Here is a 16,982-nt window from a genome sequence, read left to right on the forward strand (position 1 = left end):
GGCTGCTGCCACCCAGTCCTTGTCTCCTCTCTCCTTTCACAGCCACTTCCTATGCACTCCTGCCCTTCCTTCCCTCTGTCCCTTCCCAGGTAATTCCCCCAGTAAATCTCCTGCACGTATGATCATCTTGGCATCTGCGCCATGGACAAAGCAGGCGCTCAACAAGTACTATGTGAACGAATGGACCTCTAGGAAGAGGGCAGAGGAAAGAACATGCCCCTTATGTTGCAAGGACAGAAGCTTGGGTGCCTGCTCGAGACCTCTGAGCCACAGTTTTACTGCTTATAAAATGAAGATCACATCACCTCTCTCAAGGGCTGTCAAGAGGGTAAACTGACAGGTTACCTGCGGCCCCACCACATGGCCTGACACAGGAGCTGTTCTAACGGGGGGAGCTCCTCCTGCTGCTCCCCATGTCTGCAGATAGGTCTAAGAACCCTTTGCCTTTCCCTCTTCCATGACCTCTGATCATTTTTAATGAAATAAAGCAAAATAATCCTATATGCCCACTAGTGAATCCCTTGTTCAATTACGAATAAACTTTATTTTCATTCCTAATGATGGGATTTGAGTTTATTTACTAGATTTTAAAAAGTGAAGTCTCATCACAGTTGGGTATCGTTAAGACTCTGAAACTTAAGCTGTTTCCCTAAAGCTTCAAGAGAGTAACCTTTAAAAAAAACTCAAAACCAAAGCAATATAAAACCTAAAACTGCAGTCCAGTACCAACTTTTTTTTTTTTAAATATATCTTTACTGATTTCAGAGAGAGGAAGGGAGAGGGAGAGAGAGAAACATCAACGATGAGAGAGTCACTGATCGGCTGCCTCCTGCAGGCCCCCAACTGGGGATGGAGCCTGCGACCCGGGCATGTGCCCCGACCGGGAATCAAACCCCATCTCCTAGATCCTAGGTCGACGCTCAATAGCCGAGCCACGCCGGCCGGGCAAGTACCAACTTCTTAAAGCTAAGGTTTTTAGAGCCCCTTTAAAAAATGCTTTAAGTTTGTGGCATTCTAGATTATTACGGAGTTTTTCAAGAAGATATACACTGACGTTATGTGGATTTCACTTTAGCAATTTTTACAAAAACCTCAAGCATGACCTGTGTGCCTTAGTGGGACTCACAGGCAGCAAATTCACAGGACACATATGTGAACGCTCATGGCAGCACTGTTACAGTCGCAGCAACACAGACGCCCCTCCCACCAGCCAGTGGAAAAGCTCCGGCACGTTCGTGCAATGGAATACTCAGGTCATAAACAAAGCAGTGAAGTGGACTGTACATGAAGTAGATCTGTGTGTCTGATAAGGAAAGCACCCCAAGACTAAGTGTAGTGTTTGTTTAAACACAGAACACTCTAATACTACTCCACTTTTTACAAGTATAGGCATAATTTTTTTTCTATGACATCCAAGAAACAGTGGTTTTCAAGATGAGTACAGGATGGGAAGGGGGGTAAAGGTTTACTTTTCATCCTATACTTTACTTCCCTTTTAGATTTTTTTTTAAACATATACTTTAAAAGAAAAAAAATAGGCTCACCTGGCGGGACTGGCTCAGTTGGCCGAGCATCATCCTGTGCACCCAAAGGCAGCCAGTTCCGTCCCCAGTCAGGGCATGCGGGCAGCAACCAATCCATGTCTCTCTCACATCGCTGTTTCCCTCTCTCCTCTCCCTAAGCACGTCCTTGGGTGAAGATTAAAAAAATAACATAAAGCCCTGGTCAGTACTGCGCAGTGGTTAAGAGTGTTGGCCCCCACACAGAAGGCTCTCGGGTTCAATTCCTGGTCAGGGGCACGTAGCTGGGTTGTAGGTTCCATCCCCAGCCCAGGCACGGTGCATGTGGGAGGCAGCCAGTGGATGTGTCTCTCTCACATTGGTGTTTCTTCCTCTCCCCCCACCCTCCCTTCCACTCTCTCTAAAAATAAATGGAAAAAATATCCTGAGATGAAGATTACAATAAATAAATAAATCATGAGTCCATCATCTTCAGGCTTTTAAATAAATAAATATATGGGCTTTATAACAATTACTTATATTCAAAACAATGCTTTGGTAAGTAATACAAATATACTTTAACAGTTTTAAATTAAGCTTTACATTTTATAAAAACAAAAAACTCCTTGGCTAGTAATAGCAAAAAAATTCTTCAAAATACTATCAGTAGCCAATTAACCAAAGAAAGCAGCAGCGAGGAACCACCACCACCATCAAAAACAAAGGATAAAATACGTGTCGATACAATTTCAACTTCCTCTCAATTAAAAAATCGTCAGGGAAGATGGTGACAAGGAGCAAAGTGTTCATCAGACAACTAAGGAAAGGCTGGTAACTGAAAAGAAAGCAAAGAGCTTGAATAAATCCCCAAGCAGGGCAGACAATTTTGAAATAGCTCTGTACTGGCTACTAAGATTCCAAAGGTACTCTGGAAAATGAGCTAGAAACAAACCCCTGGCTGAGGGAAAGTAAATCCCTCCCCATGCTCCACCTCTCCCATTACTGGGGCAACAACCATTAACCCCCCAAAACAATTTTGAAAAGGCACTGAGGCATATTTCTTTACACTTATTTATCTCCATGTATTTTTTCTCCATAGGGATAGACTTGTTTCAATTCCATATGTCCTGAGCGGCCAATCCCCTGCACCAAACACCATAAATTAAATACTCCAGGCACACAGTGCCCAGGCTCACTCAGGTCAGGAAAGAATCCCACATGCGCGCACAAGCAGTGCCTGCATCCACAGAGCTCCCATTCCTTCATCACTCTAGCTAGACACACACACACACAGCACAAAACATTCTCAAGCATGTCTGCAATGATTAATTTTTTTAATTGCTAACACAGATGCTAGTTCATTCACTGAGATAGTCCTTTAGTCCTATCATCCCCCATTCTTTGGGGCAAGTCTTTTTTTTTTTTAATATATCTTCATTGATTTCAGAGAGAGGAAGGGAAAGAGAGAGAGAAAGAGAGAGATAGAAACATCAATGATGAAAGAGTCATTGATTACCTGCCTCCTGCACGCTCCCTGCTGGGGATAGAGCCCACAACCCAGGCATGTGCCCTGACTGGGAATCGAACTGCGATCTCCTGGATCTTAGGCTGACACTCAACCACTGAGCCAGGCGTGGCTAGGCTGGGGCAAGTCTTAACAGTTTATTAGGAATATATAGTTTTCCAATTATTTTTTTTCAGCTCATAATCATAGTCAATGTACGTTAAATAGCAATTAGTATATATTCTTGTGTTGCTGCAAGTAGGAACTCCATATTATTTTAGAACCAACAGAGAGCACTTTTCAAAGTTTCTGGATACAACTTGTTAATAAGTGATGCATATAAGCTGAAAAATAACAACTAATGAATTAAAAGTTTCCAAATTATAGCTGATTTCCTCACCTAGTTTCTCCCACTCCAGTCAGGGGTAGACTGCGGACCAGAGAGAGTCAGAGGGATGCAGAGAAAGCCTAGTTCAGGGAAAAAGCCTTGGAGATGACGTCAAAACAGACTTTCCATTTCCAGTCATTCCAAGTACAAAATACGGAGACTCTATTGCTTAATGAATTATTTCAAGATGTAAGATTAAAATGGAAACATTTGTTTTACTGAAAAGTAATATATAGTGTAAAATATGATAATTTCCATTTTCCACATGAGCCACATGCAAAAGAAACTGCCTCGCCTACAGTCAGGTTTGTCATCTTCAGAACTGTGGACCATCACGAATCTACTTGTGCAAAAACTCTCTCCAACCACTCACTCTTCTTCTTTTTCCCAAACTAGTTAAACAGAGGTGCAGCTGGAGAGACCAATTTTTTTTTTTACACACACGTGCCAGAAATAAACCCATGAACACTGTTACAGCAAACCAGCAAAAGGTGTATAACCAATCAACTTACCCAACCACCCGTGTTCCTACACCTGCTCCAACCAACAGCTAAAAGCCGCCATCATCTTCACTGAGCACTTACATGTGCTGGGCCCTGTTCGAGTGTCAGGGGGATGGATTCGAGAAGCTCTCACGGAAAGCTCCAACCTACTCTCCCTCTGCTGAAGTCAGAGACTGTAGGATAAATGAGTGAATGCAAACATTCCATGGTAAGTACTATGTGAAAGGCTACACTGCACATTAGCGAGAATCAGCAAAGGGTAAGATTTTCCTCTTTTCCCTCAGTTTATAACCCAGGAAAGACCTCCATGTAAAGACTTAATAAAAAAGTCAAAGGAGCGTGCCTGGGCGTGGCTCAGCAGTTGGGCATTGACTGAGGATCCAGGAGACCATGGTTCAATTCCCGGTGAGGGCACATGCCGGGGTTGCAGGTTTGATCCCCAGCAGGGGGCATGCAGGAGGCAGCCGATGGGTCAATGACTCTCTCATCATTGATGTTTCTCCCTCTCTCTCTCTCCCCCCCTTCCTCTCTCTGAAATCAATAAAGGTATATTTTTTTAAAAGAAGTCAAAGGAAACACTAGGTGGAGGCCCCAGCTGAGCACTGCGTGGCAGAAGGAGTCCATCCTGAAAGCCAGGGGGCACTCTTTCACTGAAGCAAGGGTATTTAAGCCAAACCTTCAGCATTAAGGATCCTGACAGGCAGGAAAAGGCAGCAAGGACATTCCAGAGAAAAGGAGCTGGACATACCACCATGAAAGCAGCCAGAGGCCCAGTGTTGAAATGCAAGGTGAGGAGATGCAGTCAGGCATCAAGCTCAGGGCTGGAGTGAGGCCAGGCGGCACAAGGTCTTAGAATGATTTCCTAACCCTTCAACATTAATTCTCAACTAGGACCAGGCGGCAGTGCCTCCAAGGTGAAATCTTTGTAGGAGTGCACCGACCAGCAGAACTAGGTCCTCTCCCTCAGGTGTGATGGGATGGGGCATGCTGAGAACCTCTGGTACACCTGGGGGAAGGTAGGCTCTGGTCTGATTTACGTATTCAGTCATCCTGGTGAAAGAACAGGAGGAAGGGAGGCCAGTCAGCAGGCCTACAGTAACAATCCAGCGAGGGCTGACAAGAGCCCGCAGAGGGCAGGGCAGAGCTACCCTGGGTAAAGGCTGATGGAAAAGACAGGTGGAGGCAGACGGGTTAAAAATCTGGTCGAGAAAGGGAAGACTCAAAGTTCCCAGCCTGGGCAATGAGAAGGACGAATGTGCTGTGAACCAGGGCACGCAGGACACAAAATATGGCCACTTTAACTGACGCTACAAAGCAAAAATAGCACAGACAAGACTGTTCTCATTTCACAGAATAAAGGAACTGAAGTCCAAGAGAGAGGCAACTGACTGCCCACAGTGACCCAGGGCAAGAGCTGCGCCAAGACACAAACTGAGTCTCTCAAATACAGGTCGAGTGTTCTTTAAATAGTCCCGCAAGTGCAGGTTACTTCTTCATGAGTGTAATTAATCTTTTTTTTAAAAAAAAAGCATTTTAATAAATAAATAAATAAAAAAGAAAAACATGAAATCTTCTGGGAGTACAATTACACTTCAAAGGTAAGGCATCTTTCAAACTTGGGCCCCCGTCCCCCTCCCTAGAGACAGGTGCAGCGACTTCAGGCAGCAGCATAGGCTCAGGATCCTCAGAGTTTAGACAGATGGGAGGTGGTGGTTTGTACTTTGTATAAAGATCCCACTTGGTATCATGTGAGAGGCCAAAAATAACTGAAAAGAAATATTCTAAGTATTAACACAGTATAACTGCATTTCGAATGTTGTGGCTGGTGCTGTGACGTTGGTTATTAACATACTTCATAATAATACACTACATAAGGCGGATTACGGACTTCAGCAAACATCTGAACACTTCCATGTTTAAACCTGAGCAAGGTGCTGGGGGTAAACAACAACATGGTCTCCACAGCCAGAGTTTAACACACACAACACAACAAGATACCAGCAATAATGAAAGTGTAAACAAAGGACTGTGGCTGCAGAAATGAGTAATTCATTTTTACAGGATTTCCAAAGGGCTCCAGAGGGGACATAAAATCAGATGTGGGCTTCTAAGGACTGGAGGGGATGGGAGAGAGACAGGCATTCCAATCAGAGCAAAGGCGATAAGCAAAGAAGGGAAGAACAGCCTGGCAGCTCCGAGAACCAAGAGTCATCCAAAGCAGGACAGGTGAAGCTCAGAGACGACTGGGACAGGCCATGAGGGGCCTTGGATGGGATGCTGGTGGGTCCAGCCTGGGTTCCATGCTCTGGTCAGCAGGCAGTCTTAGAAGCCTTCTGAGCCAGAGACTGGCAAGATCTGATCTGTGTCTCAGAAAGATGACTCTGGCAGCCAGCTAGAAGAGGTGGAGGCACCTGAAGACGAAGCTTTAAGCCAAGAAAGGAACCGGAAGCTTTGACACACTGGCACTAATCTGATATTTTGAAAGGGGCTGAGTGTTGGTGGAATTATTTCCCATCTCCCCCACTTAATCGACCAGACCATCCTGAGACAGGTATCATCATTAGTCCCATTTTATGGAGGAGAAAACTGGCTCAGAGGCCATTAACTGTTCCAAGAGAAGTGCTGCTGAAAGAGAGAAAATCCAAGCTCAGTACTTTTTCTACACTGGGCAAAAAGATTTTTAAACCCTATTGCTTTTGAAAATAGCTACTGTAAAAGAAAAGTGATCTATAATATAAGGCCATCAGAGAAGTGCTAAAAATCCATGTAATTTTCCTAAATGTTTGCAATGTGTGTAACAAGTAAGCTAATTACCCTTAAAAGTTACAGATCTGCTTTCTGTTAACAGAGTTAAAGACCTGCACTTTAAAAACAAACAAACACGTGCGCCACTCGCTATGAATTAAATACTTAAGAGTAGCATCCTGCCCTCCAACTCAGTGTGCCAGGAGCCAAACCGGCATTTCACTCCTGAAACAGGCTTAAGGAGAAACCCAGAGACAGGTGCCCAGACGGAAGCAGCGAACTACTTTCTGCAATTTTAAAAATTCGTTATTTAGCAGGTACAGCAATCGAATCTAGAATACAGGGCGGGGCAAAAGGAGGTTTTACACAGTCGTTTGCGTGGAAAATAACACAAAGACTGATAAATAACAACAAGAATAAACCGTGTTCCACGAGGGCGCAGCCGTCCCCTCCCTCGCGGTGCGGGGCGCGGGGCTCACCTGCCGGGACGAGCGCAAAGGCGCCGAGGCAGAAACAGCGGAAAGACCCTGAGGCCCCCTGAAGACCCGCTCGGTCCAAAACCCCCGATGGCAGAATACCCGACCTTCCGGATGCAGAGCGGCGGGTGTCCCCCCTTTAAACGCCAAGTCCGTGCAAAGGTCCAGGGGCTGCGGCGCGGCCTTAGATTACCCCGCAGGAATCTGGCGCACGGACGGCGCCTACGAGCCAAACTGCTTCCCCACCCGCACCCCACCCCCACCCCTCGCCCACCTCCTACCGCCGTCCCGCGGTTTGCCCTGTTTTAACCAAGCAAAGTCCCAAAAAGGCCCTTCTCGAGAGCGTGGAAGAAGTACCCACGCAGGCCATCAGCGGCGGGAAGCGCATCCCCGCCCGCGCCGTCTCCCCTGCTTTCTGCCCGGGGGAGCGCCCACAGCTCGCCGACAGAGGACGGAGGCTGGGAGGCGGCGGAAGGGCCTCGGAGCCGGGCTCGCCCACCTGGGGGTCGGCTACGCGGCGCGCGCGCGGGCCCCGTCCCCCCGCGCGCCCCCGGCTGCACGCGAGATCCTGGGGCGGGACGCAGCCCTTCCCACGCGCCGCGCCGCATCTCCTGGGCGGAGAGGCGCGGCGAGCTGCGGGAGGCGGCGGCGGCGGGCGCCGGGGCCGCGGGGCCGGCGGGCTCGGGGCCTCTGGCACCGCGACGCCCGGGGAGTGACTTTGTGGGCCTGTCATTCCCGGAGGCGGCCGTAACCTTCGCCGAACCTTGCGCCGCGCCCGCCCCGGCCCCGCCCCCGCCCGGCCCCGCCCCCCGCGCGCCGCGCCACAGGCCCGCGCGCCCGTCAGTCAGCGCCGGCCCCGCCCCGCCCGGCCCCTCCCCCGCCGGCGGTTTCCCGGCCCGGGCCCCAGAGGACAATGCTGGAGGGGAGGGGGCAGCGCCGCGAGCGCCCACCCGCCGGCCGCTCCGGGACCCCGCCGCCTCCCGCCCGAGGCTCCGCGCCGCGGCCCCCGCCCGGCGCCCGCCTCGCCTTCCCCCAGACAGCCGCTCCCGGCGCCGCGACACCGGCCCATTGTGCGGACTCATCGTCCGCCCCGAGCCCGCCCGGAGCGCGGCCGCGAGCAGGGCCCGGGGCGGGGACGCCCGAGCCCGCAGCCCCCCGCACGCCGGGGCCGGGCCGGGATTCCCACGGAGCCCGAGGCTGCCGGGGCGGCCCAGCCTCCCTCAGGCCGGTCCCGAGCCCCCCGGCGGCGGCCGCCCGCGGGTCCACGCCCGCCCGGCTGAGGGGCCGCCGCCCCCCGCGCGCCCGCCCCGGCCTCCCCGGTACCTGCCGAGCGGGGCGGCGCTGGCGGCGGCGCTGCTCCGGCTCGTCCGGCTCCGAGCGGCTGCCGAGCGCCGGGCGGCCCTGGCCTGCGCCTTACGTAAAGCGGCGGCGGCTCCGGCGCCACTCGCGGAGGGCGGGAGGCGGCGCCGCGGCCGCTCCGCTCCGTTACCCGGCAACTGGCCTCAGCGCCCCGCCGCCCGGGCGCGCTCATATCCTTCCGCCCAGGCGCCGGGATTACATCAGCGCCAGCGGCCCCGCCCCGCCGCGCCCGGCCCCGCCCCCGGCCCCACCCCCCCGCGGGTCTGCGGGAGCCGGAGGGCGGCGGGCCGCGCGCGGGAGAACCCGAGCCCCGCAGCCTCGCGGGCGTGCGGGGCGAGGTCGGGGGGTCGGGAGCCCAGTCAGTGTGCGAGGCGTGGAAAAGGAGGTGCCCCCCCCCACGAAGGGGCGCGTGGGGCTGTGCTTTGCAAAAGCCGCTCACCGCCGCGCCCCGCGCAGCCCCGCCTCCCCCGGCGCGGGCTCCACCTGTCCGCGCCCCCTCCGCGCCGCGTCCCGGGATGGCTCGAGTGGGCGGCTTCAAATAAAGACTTTAATTCAAAAAAGAAAAACCCAGAAGACAAGCGAAAGAAATGCAACGCGGCTCTTTTTATTAAGTAGGCAAAAATAAATTCTGGAAGACTCGGAAGTGCGAACCAAAAATGTGCGCTAACCTTTTAATCAGCCTCTTCTCACCCACCCACCTTCCTTAATTGTGATTCCTAGGCCTGTCCCCGAAAAGGAAATCGTTAGGTATAATAGGAACCACGGAGGAAGGAGCCCGAAGATTACCTGCTTACAAAGAGGAAGGGGGTTCAGAGGGGGAGCGACCTGTCTGGGGTCTATTATTCGCTGATTGATTTATTGAGCACCCACTGGGTGCCATGCACGGAGCTTTTCTGTTCAGAACTTGTGAGCAAAGTTCCCGCACCAGCTCCTGGGAGAAATAGACCTATGAGCTGGGAAGGGACGCGCTGGACACTACGTGCTGGGTGCTGGAGGGACTGACCACTGACAGCTATCGTTTACACACTACCTGCAAAATGTTTTTCTGCAAACATTGCTTTTGTTCAGAAGAATCCTGGGGCCAGGCTTTAGCATCCCCATTTCACAGGTGAGGAAGCTGAGGCTCAAAGAAAGTGACTTCACCAGAGCCTTGCTGGTGGTGAGTAGGCAAGATCATCCGACTCCCCTAAGCTACCCTGTCTCTTGCAGGAGGCAGGATTTGAACCCAGGCTCCTGGCTCTGAGGTGTAGGGTCTTTTCCTTTACGCAGCTCTCTCCAGGCTTGCTCACACTTATTCTTTGAGCATTCATCTCATCATGAATCACGGTGCATTCGTCCAATCAGTATCTTCTGAGCCCCTGGTTTGTGCCTGGTTGGATGCCAGGCAGGAGCGGCCCCAGCCTTTTCGAGATCAAACTCTGAAGAGGGAGGAAGGGGATAAAAGGGTGTGGGAAATCCGGGGTGACCTGGGAGCAAAGGAGGGGCAGTGAATGGAACTTCAGAGGCTAGTTTCCAGGCGCCCCAGACCTGGGATTCAGACTAGTAAAGTGTCCCCACAAAGAAAAATATAGGGGATTCACAGCTGTCAACTTTTAACTTTGCCACATTGGTACCATTGTTGTCATCAACACTCATCATTTTGTGAAAGAACTTATTAACAGGAAAAAAAAAAAGTAACAATATATCTCAGATAGTCTCAGAAAAAAGGAAACAGTTGGCAACTTTATAGCTACACACAGATTAGAGAATGAAACTGTCTTGGTTACTTTGTTTCCTTAGCCCCCTGTCCTTCAGATTGGTTGCTTTGATAAAAGTCTTGGAAGGTTGGCTAACCTCAGCCTCAGGGCCTTTGCACTTACCAATTCCTGTTCATGGAGCCCTTTCTCCCTAGATCTTTGCAGAGTTGGCTCCTTTTTGTTCGAGACTCAGCTACAATGTCACCTGCTCAGAGATACCTTCCCTGATCCCCAAATTAGACCCCCAGTCATAAGGCCACCACCCCGTTTTGTTTTAATTCACAGCTCTTTTCCATATTTGGAATTATCTTGGTTGTATGTTAAGATACAACTGATAAGATCTTCAGGGAATGCAGAGGAGGCCAGAGGACGCTGACATTAAAGCACAATTGTGGAAGCAGAATAGTCCACGTCAGGTCACTGAATAGTCCACGTCAGGTCACTGTGTATGTCCACGAACATTCCTTGCTCTAGGCTCAGGACCACCTCCCACAGCTCTTGAACCCCTGCGGGAGGGCGAGGCAGTGCGGGGGGACATGTCAGCTCCCAGGGAGCTCTGACTTGAATGGCCTGGATCCCCGCTGGGGCCGTGGTTTGCAACCATGTGCATGAGTGCACCCTGTGAACCATGGCTGAGGCTGAGGCTGGGGTGCTTTGGGATGTGCACCGTGACTGGCAGTTAGAAAGCAAGGGCCAGGCCTCCTTGGCTCTGTCACTTTGGGTACATAATCTCCCCTTCTGGGCCTCAGTTTCCGCATCTACACAGTTCCCAAGGACTTCAGGCGGGAAGGTTTTAATCTTCTGTTTTGTTCTTTGTTTTTCCTGTGAACTTGGGAAACAATTTCAAAGAAGCTGCACTTTGGTGAAAGGGGAGGGTGGGGGGGCAGGAGATCTATGGGAACTCTCCATGCTTTCTGCCCAATTTCTCTGTGAACCTTAAACTGCTCTAAAAAATAAAGTCTGATTTGAAAAATAAAGGCGTATGTACAAACCTGAGCTGTTGTCCAGAGCTAACAACAGCAGCCCATTTCCTGCCCTCCAGCTGCATAGGGCACTTTACTCGCTTAGCACCCCCCCTCCCCCATAATAGTTTAAAGCGGGGAGATCATCCCATGTGCAGTCAGAGACTCGAGGCTCTGGAGAGGTGGGTGGCTTGCCCCAGCCCATGCTGCTGCTGGGTGGTGCCCAGCAGGCTCTGACTGTAGCCCTGCTCGCCCCCCCACCTTCATTCAAATCCCCCTGAGTCAGCTTTAAATGAACGACGTCCGGGTAAGAACCCCACCAGAGACGCTCCCATTGACTCCCCAGGGGACCAGCACCCTCACTCAGGGTTCTAACCAGTCGTCTCAGCTTGGACGCTCAGTCAAGGTGGTCAGCTGATCTCCCCAGGCCTGCAGCCCCTGGCAGCCCTCCTCTCCGCAGCCCTGCATTCCTCCTGGGGGTGGAAGACCCCCTGCCAGCAGGTGAGGAGCTAAGGTCAAGCCTCTGACACAGTCTCGCGGTATGACCTTGAGGAGCTCAGTGACCTTCACAGGGCTTCCTAGTGTATGAAAGGATGGGGCGAGAACGGTGCTGACCTGGCCTGTCAGTTGATTCAGGGCCAGAAAAAACCAGAGGTGTGGTGTCCTCCACAGACTAAGATGCCATGTAAATGTCAAGTGTCATCAAATTATTCCTTCACATCCACTCCGAGGGCTGACGGCTCGTTCCTCAGTGCTGCCCCTCCACCCCCATCCGTAGAAACCAGCCAGGCTGGGGGTAGGGCCGCCTGGTGGTTAAGCCCACCGTCTGGACCACCGGGCTGACGCCGGGCTCCACCGCTTGCTAGATTGCTGACGCCGGCCAGCCCTCCAGCCTCAGCTTTCTCACCAGTGAGCTGCGTCATGATAACAGTGCCTGCCTGAGAGGCTTGTTGGAAGGGGGACAGTGAAATCCCCCAGAAGCAGTGCCCGGTACACAGTAAACAATAAACGCCCGCCCTCCTTACGGGGCCCCCACCCCGCCGTCTCCGGTCCCCTCTTCCTCTGTCCTTCCTGGCTCCGCCCCTTCGCCCACCACTCGCCTGGCTCCTGGGCAGATCCACCTGCTCTGCAGGCGCACTAACGTGAAGGCGGGAGGACACCCGCATCTCTCTACTCCCCTAGCCTTTCTCCCAGGTCCCAGACCTGCCTCCCGCACCGGCCACCTTGCTGGTGGGCCCCCAGCCAGTGCGTCCACAGCTGACTCACACAAGCAGTGCTCCACCTGGAGTTACCCTCCAGAAAGGTTATACATATTTACACTGTTAGTGTGGGTGCTTTTACTGAGCACCTACTATGTGCAGGTTCTGTGCTAAGAACGTTCACTTGTATTGTGTGTTTTCAACCTCACCCACCACCCCCTGAGCCCCCCTTTCACAGGTGAGCCTCAGAGAGGGGAAGCGACTTGTTCGAGGTCCCTGGGCTCCACGTCGGACCCAGGTCATCCTCTCCCTGTGGCTGTTCCATGATGGGATGATCCTTCCCAGGGGTGCTAAGCAGCTTGTATCTGGAGGATCTGTGCATGGGCTGACCACTTAGCTGACACCCCGTAGGAGATGTGGGAGCCCCTGGTACAGTCTGGACAGGATGCTCCCCAAGGGCCCTTCCAGCCTGCAAGTTTGGGACCGTAGGGTTAAAGGGTGGCTGAAGAGCACATTTACTACGCCACATCCTGGGGAGGAGGCAGGGAGGGTGACGGTCACAGTTGGAGTCTGGAGGCCTGACTGCCAATCCTTTGAGATCTATCCCAGGGGCCTGGAAGTCCCTGAAGCCACACGGGCCATTGTTGAGTTTCCCGGCTGTGCCAGGACGCATTGGAAACCCCGGTAAAAAGGGTCCCTTTGCCAGATCCTGCCCTTGCAGGTACATGCTGGTGCTTCCCCACCTCAGTCCAGTCGGAGTCAAGCTTGCGTGAGTGCTGGAGTTCAGGGGACTGGCACCTCCACTTGTCAGTTGCATCGCCTCCAGCAAAGTCCCCGCCCCTCTCTGGGCTTTAGATTTTTTATCTGTGAAATGAGTGTGAGGTTAATGGTACCCACCTGCTAGGTGGCTGCGAGTTTGGAGGGAGACAGATAATCTATGTAAGCACAAGGCTTGCTCACTGTCTGGCCTGGAATCAGGACCCTAAGGAGACAATGCTTCCTGGGCTTGAGGGAGGCTTTGTTTGCTGTAAGAGACTTTGCCCGAGAGAGAGAACCAGGGGCCTCCGTGGGCAATGCGTTCGGGAAGGAGCTGAGGTGTCTCGTCGGAAGGGGGTGACGTTTGCTGGGCGCTGCGCCTTGTAACTCCCTCTCTTCTTCTCCCACCAGGACTTGGGTAAGACACAAGAGTCCGACAAAGCTTTTGGAAGCAGATTTGACTTCTCTGGGGGGCATGTAAAGTGGGCTTCTACTCTCCCCCTTGGTCTCAGCTCAGCAGCCAGAATTGTCTGATTACTGACCCCATGGGATCATTTCACCCCCCCAGACCCCAAACCCTCCAGCTATGTCCCATGTCCTGCAGAGTGAAGGTCAAAGTCCTTCACCTGCAAGGCCCTCCCCCCAGGCTCCTGACCTGCTTTCACATCCCCCAACACCCCATGAGGTAGCCACGTTGGCCTTTTTCTGTTCCCCAAATCTGTGCAGTCAGCCTCGGGGCCCCTGCACTTGCTGTGCCCTTGGCTGACTGCTCTCCTCCCACACCCCTGCACCGTCACTGCTCCTGTTCAAGCTCGGCTCAGCAGTCATGTGTATTAGCTTCCTGGGGCTGCTGTAACAGATTGCCACCAACCGGGTGGCTTACAACAACAGAAATGTACTTTCACATTTCCGGAGACCGGAAATCGAGGTATCAGGGCCACGCTCCCTCCAAAGGCACTAACAGAGAACCTTTGTCTTCCGACACTCCTTGGCTGGTGGCCACATCACTCCCAGCCTCCGCCTTTGTGGCCACTGCGCTTTCTCTGTGAACCTGCGTCTTCTCTTATAAGGACTCGTCACCGGGTGCGGGGCCCGCCTGGATAACCCAGGATGCTCTCCTCTCAAGATCCTTCACTTGATCACATCTGCAAAGATCCTTTTTTCAAATAAGGTCACGGTCACAGGTTCTGGGTGGACATATCTTTTGGGGGCCACCATTCAACCCACTACACTATGCTCCTAAAAATCTTCTGTGGTCATAAACTAGCGCGACCCTTCGGCCCTCCCCCCGGGGTACCTGCTTTTCTCTTCGTAGCCAGTCTTCACATGCCTCCCTGTGTGTTTATTTGTTGGGGGCCCGTCTCGAGGCTCCAACTGTAAGTTCCAGGGGGCAGGCAGACCCCTGTCTAACCTGTGCCCTGCTGCACCCCCAACCCCATCACAGGGCCTCACACACAGCAGGTGCTCAAAACAGATACTCAATCAATGAACACAGATCAGAGGACACCAGAGACTTACAGCCCCACCTGGGTCATTCCTGAAGGAAGGAGTTGTCATAACAGCCCCCGATGCTCTGGTGTTTACACAGACAATGGGTGTAATTGAGACTTATTAAAACAGACGCTATATTTATGTTTATACGCCACAACTATGTCACCATCTGATGGCAGTGCTTAAGTGTCCTTGGCAGGAAGCTGGCATCTCCGGGGAAGAAGTGACTCCATGTAAGTGAGAAGACGCCTCAGGGGAAGCTCCCAGCAGAGAAAGGCATCGTCAAAGGGGATGGTCTGCCTCTCAGAGCCTCCAATTCCTACACGGAGCAGTCGCGCTGGGTGGCTGCTCCCAGGGCCCCTCCCGCTTGGACTGGGAGACCTGGCAGGGAGGGTCCTTCGTGGCAGGAGCACCCACCCGCCCAACCTCGCCTGAGCCCCCAGGGCCTGGGCTTCCGTCATCGCTCGGCGGAGCCTCATGTTCCTCGGGAGGAGCGTGGAGAGCACCTGGGCCCGTCCCAATCGAGCAGGAATTCCATGTCCCCTCGGCCACCATTACAGAAGCAGAAAGCAGGTCCCAAAGGCGCGGCAGCCTGGATGGAGTGCTGCGGGCCGGCTGGGTGGAGATGGCTGGGGTTGGGACTTGGGGGGTCCCATGAGGATCCTGGGGTCTCAGAAAGGGATTCTCTACTGGGGGGGGGCAGCCACTGTAGTCAAAGGGGCTTCACCAGGGTCCAACGGGAGCAAATCCACCCTTCACCAGGGCCCCCTTTGTACACCGTGGCCCAGCAAGACGGGACTGGGAGGGACAAAAAGAAACCGCTGCCCCCCTCCCCCCCCCCCCCCCCCCCCGCCTTGGCCGGTTTGGCTCTTTCTAGAAGTCAATGGAAAATGTCCTCAGGTGAGGATTTAAAAAAAATAGAAAGGAGCCCCTTGCCTCTGAGCGCCCCTGTGTCCCTGCATCATCTCTCCTCACACTGCAAAGGACTCACAAAATAACACCTCTCACAAGGTGGCATTATTACTCCCTCGCATTGTGTGAATGGGGAACCAGAGGTTCAGAGACGTGAATCGCCTGACCGGGGTCACCCAGCAATCCCACTGGCTCCAAAGCCCTGGTCTTCCCGCCTCCGCAGCAGGCCCTCGGGCCCTCCTGCATGCTGTTCCCAAGCCTGGAGCACCTCCCAGCTCTGATCAGCTCCTTCCTCCTCCAAAGCCCAGCTCAAGCATCCTTCCCCTGACCCCCTGGAAAATCTCCTTCGAGGTACATTGCTGTGCCCCTCCCCTCCGCCCCATAGCTGCGTTGGGCTCTGTCTGTCTCCCCGCAAGACTGAGCTCTTCATCCCTAGCACCTCCAGCCCAGCTGCACAGTTGCTCAGGAAGGGCTCTGGCCCAAATGCCACCTCCTCCAGGATGCCTTCCTGGGGCCCAACCAGAGGGTAGCTTTCCCCTTTGCCAGGTAGTCTGCTGGCTCCGCCCCTGAAAAAACCCAACCCTTTAGCCCTACTTGTCTATGGCCTGTGACCCCTAATAGGACGTCAGCCCCACGGCAAAGACCTGGCCCAGAGCTGAGCTTGGTACATGGTGGGTGCTGGAGGGGGGAGACAGTTTCCAGCACCAGGGAGGACCCCAGGGTAGGGAAGTGCACTTGGGCCCACTGGAGCTGTCAGAACGTGCCTAGGCATCCATCTCACCCCCAGACCTAAGAGCAGGAAGGACCCACATGCCCTCCACAGGAGTGGAGACAGCGTCAGAGAGGGCGAGGGGTGTGCCCAGGCTAACGCAGCAGAAGCTGCCCAGCACCTCCGATTCCACCCGTCCCTCCTCGCTTCCAGGTCGCTGTTGGCGTCTCCTCAGTGCGGGGTTCAGCTGTCTCTCTGGCAGCTGCGTTCTCCCACCTCCCTGCAGACACACAGCAGGGGCTCTGGGACAGGAGCCGCCGGCTGGGGGGTCCTTCAGATCCGGGTCTGAGTCCCGCCTCGTGCTTCCCAGCAGAGACTTGAGCAAATTGGGTCATTTCTTTTTCCTTTAAAAAGTTTTCATTGTAGCCCAGCCAGGCGTGGCTCAGCGGTTGAGCATCGACCTAGGATCCAGGAGATCATGGTTCGATTCCTGGTTGGGGCACATGCCCGGGTGCAGGCTCAATCCCCAATAAGGGGCGTGCAGGAGGCAGCCGATGCTCTCTCATCATTGATGTTTCTCTCTCTCTCTGCTCCTCCCCTCCCCTCTCTGAGATCAATAACATATTGAAAAAAATAAAAGGTTTTAACTGTAGTAAAATACACATAACATATAACTTACCATCTTAACCTTTCTAATATGGTTCCGTGTTATTAAATACATCCGTAATGCTGTGCGACCATCA

At 53.3% G+C, this 16,982-nt stretch overlaps 1 protein-coding gene across 3 annotated transcripts in view; it reads right to left on the bottom strand.

Annotated features, from left to right (window-relative positions):
* KIAA0232 overlaps window positions 1-8,627 on the bottom strand; it is a 68,338-nt gene extending 59,711 nt beyond the window's left edge. For all 3 annotated transcript variants that reach the window (XR_013998463.1, XM_081132670.1, XM_081132669.1), the window contains exon 1: window positions 8,439-8,627. The gene's annotated coding sequence lies outside the window, so the exon portion shown is untranslated. The remainder of the gene's footprint in view (window positions 1-8,438) is intronic.
* Between the last annotated feature and the right edge of the window lie 8,355 nt (window positions 8,628-16,982).

This window comes from Miniopterus schreibersii, assembly GCF_964146895.1.
Source record: "Miniopterus schreibersii genome assembly, chromosome: 1".
Classification (NCBI taxonomy): Eukaryota; Metazoa; Chordata; class Mammalia; order Chiroptera; family Miniopteridae; genus Miniopterus; species Miniopterus schreibersii.